The following is a 4,057-nucleotide window of genomic DNA, read 5'->3' on the forward strand; positions in this document are numbered from 1 at the left end:
CTAGCTAATAGTCTTTTTTTTTTTTCTTTTGAGGAGAACCTAGCTAATAGTCTAAATTAGTGAGAATCTGACAACAGAGATTGAAATGTAGGGTTTTTAAATAGGCGTACATTGTCGGATTAACGGTTGCTTCCTCTCTCGATCTGCTTCTCAGGCATATCTCCAGACGCTGCGATAGGAGGAGAATATAAGTGGTGTGGAAGATTGAAGAAGGTTGCTGGTGGATTGGCTATGTCGACTTTCCTTCCTCTGTATCGTCTCACAGGATCGGAGATAGCAACCACGGCATTACACAATAAGCTTCTTATATCAAAATGCATGCTAGACAAATTGTGACTCTACATTTGACAAGTTTGCTGGACGCATGGACCTGCTTGCATGCCTCTAATTTGATGTGTGCTTGAGAACTCGAGGCTCTAACAAGGTTATGATCTTTGAAAGGTATAGCAACCGGGAATCTTTAATTTTCGTTTGAAAAGATCGAAAGGGACTTGGAACCAATAATGCGTAGTTTGCTTACCAATTATGTGCTTCAGAAGACATGCTAATTGCCTCCAATGTGACTTATTTATAATCCATCTTGGGGCTGTTCTTCGTTACTTTGCTATCATCTCTCGTAGCTATTTGGAAACTGCTAAAAATCATTCCGTTTGACATAAGAGTAATTGCATGCAAGCGTCAGTTAACCTAACCAAATGTGATTTTAGTTCATGACTGATTTATACACACACAATAGATACGGTTATTTCATAACTGGTTAATGTTTCGACCAGTGACGGAGCCACATCAAGGCCCAGGGGCGGAGTTATCGTCTTATGGATTTTATTTAGCAGATGAACACTGAATTTCATCGTAAAATTAACACCCCAAATGGATGAAACTCATATAATTACATACTTTCCCAAAGGCATTTGCAAGCTATAAAAGAAGCTTATAGTTTCATGCGATTTAGTTTACAAATCATTGGCCAAGTTGAGGCTAAAATTAGGGGGCTAGCTTCATTATTTAAAATTGTTTTCAGAGTTTTGGACCCGGTTATCCTTTTACAGTATATTTAGGTTGGCTATCTAAGCTAGATTAGAGTTTTCATAAAAATTGCAGTATATTGTATACACATATTGTTAAAGCTACAGAATGACAACTCTCTTGATTTTTCTTGAATTAATTATAATTTATCAAAATTTATAGTCTCTTGAAAAACATGGTGGCGATAATCCCTTCAACAGTAGAGATTGTTGCACTACAAATGGATATCTATTTAATTTTCTCCAATGCCTCACTTTAGACTTGCTTGTAGTAATATATGTACATGTTAATACAACTAAATCAAGGATTATGATTTTATAGTTTCTGATCACATCTAGACTATGCTAAACAAATGAAAATACAACCTTTTCAAATCATTTGAAAAGCATGGAATCTATAAGCAATAATATCTGTGAATAATGTGCTTTCTGAACCATGGGCTTCAATTAATTAACGTGTTACTAAATCGACGAGGATTGTTTTCTGCATTGGTTAATGGTAATTAGCATGCTCGTCTTTTGTATTAGCTAATGAACTAATTAAAAGAATCATTTTTCATACCCGGTCGGGAATTAATATTAAGCATATAAGGGTAATATGCATGCAAGCAAATCAACTTAATTTAGCTATCTAAAATTACTGAGAATCTGACAACACATAGACTGAAAGGTAGGTTTCAGGTGATCAGGGTACGTTGTTAAATTCACGGCTGCTTGTTCTCTTTGTTTCTCAGGCGTTTCCGGGACATAGCTAGGCCTGCAATAGAAGGAGGAGTAGTTTGTCCGAAATATTCCGAATCGTTTACAGATCGAATTAAGAAGATTGCTTTGGTTTTAGCTATGCCTTTTTCCCTTCTCTCTATCGTCTCACCGGAGATAGCACATATGAAAAGATTGCAAATTTGCAACCATGGCATGCGCAAGCTTATATCAAAATGCTAGACATAAATCACATAAATGTAAGTATGTAACTGTCGGACAACTCACAAGCATGCATGCTGGAACTACGCTCTGCCTTGATATAGAGAACTCAAGGTTCGGAGTCTATGGTTATCATAAGTAGGCAAATTTAACTTCAAATCTTAGTACAAGGATGATACTATTGGTCACCAAATATACATAATTTGACAGGCCATGAGTATACGTACTGCTAAAAAAAATTGAGTTTGTGGGTTTTGCAAAGAGAGTAAAACTCGACCGGTCTGTCTTTTAAGTAAATTATGAATCTGATGTACTCAAAAGATTATCCTTACCACCAAAAATTTCTAATTAATTATCCTTCTTGCTTCTGCTTTTATAATCCCCCAAGCAAAAGAACAGTGTATTACAGTCATTACACAAAGCTAGTGAAACGTACACTAATTATGAATCTGATGTACTCAAAAGATAGATAAGATTATGGGGCTCAAAGGACTAAAGAAAATTATCCAACTAAAGATAGCGTTAAGGATAGATTTGGAATCAAAAGAACAAAAATTAATACAAGAAATCTGCAATTGATTTAGAATTTGAGATTGAGAAAAGATGAGTCAAAAAAAGAAATAGACTGTAGAGAGTGAGAGAAAAGACCGGTATTTGAGAAAAGTTAAGAGCCTAAAAGAGTCAGTGTTCATAAGCTCTTAACTCAATCGAGGATTATGATTTAAAAGTTTCATTAAATCATCCTAGCACTTTGGTATGCTTTAGAGAGAAACAGTGTTCATAAGTAACCCCAAAGCTGCTTTTCGAAGTTAATCCAGGAAAACTGCATGGCTGGTGCTTTTAAAAAAAGTTACTTTAATTTTCTATGGTTTTCTGTATAAGCTACTTTTAGCATAATTAAACACATTCATTGTTTGTTGGCCAGTGAGCTGTGTTTTAGACTCAGTTTGGTATAACTTCGTTTTTTTTTTTTAAATCAGTTTTTATTTCAACTTTTTGATTTAATAGTGTTTGGTTAATTAAAAAAAAGTGTTTTTTTTTCAAAAATTACGGGTCATTGGCAGCAACTTTTAAAAGCAATTCCTTAAGGTTGTTTTTAGAAGCTGTTGTCATTAAAAACACTAGAAATTAATATATTTTGTCTCGACAACACTTTTAAAACTAAAATTTACCAAACACAAAACTATTTTAATTTACAGCTGATTATTTTCACAGTACAACATCATCAACAATTTTTTTTAAAGGTCACATCAATACCAAACTAGTCCTTAGTTGGTTGGCTAATCTAATACACAACGTTGAGATGATGTTCTATATTTACAATTGTTAGTTTTATGAAGTGATATCCGCAAGCTACTCGGTCTGTATGTAGCTTCATAATCAAAGATGACATACTTTCAGTTTCCTCCAATATCTAAAATGCAACTAAATTGATGCAACATACATTATGTACAATTGTTTTCTTAAATATTAAACATATTTGACGATTGTCTCTGGGTTTGCTCTCCCCTCGAGAGTGTATATATATATATATATATATACTTTTCATAATAAAGAATAATGGTCTAGTTATTTCTGTCTACAAAAATCAAATTATTCCAAACCAACATTCGTTTTCTTGGATTTAACATTCACCAACTCCAAATTAATTAAACCTATTGATAGAGCAATACAATTCGTTGACAAATTTCCAGATGTCATTTTAGATAAAAATCAATTACAAAGATTCCTAGGATCTTTAAATTATGTAGCAGATTTTTACAAAAACCTTAGGAAACATTGTAAACCTCTATTCGATAGATTACAAAAAAATCCTTCCCCTTGGACTTCCGTACATACATCCTTAGTCAAAGAAATTAAGAGTCATGTCAAAACCTTACCATGCTTAGGAATCCCCCTTCCCGATTCCTATAAAATAGTAGAAACTGATGCCTCTGAAATAGGTTATGGAGGTATTCTCAAACAACAACTTTCTCCTAATCATCCTGAGCAAATTGTTCGTTTTCATTCTGGGATTTGGAATCCATCCCAAGCAAATTATAGTACTATTAAAAAAGAAATTTTATCAATTGTTTTATGTATCAGTAAATTTCAAGATGATTTATTAAATC

This window comes from Fragaria vesca, linkage group LG1 (assembly GCF_000184155.1).
Source record: "Fragaria vesca subsp. vesca linkage group LG1, FraVesHawaii_1.0, whole genome shotgun sequence".
In the NCBI taxonomy this organism is placed as follows: domain Eukaryota; kingdom Viridiplantae; phylum Streptophyta; class Magnoliopsida; order Rosales; family Rosaceae; genus Fragaria; species Fragaria vesca.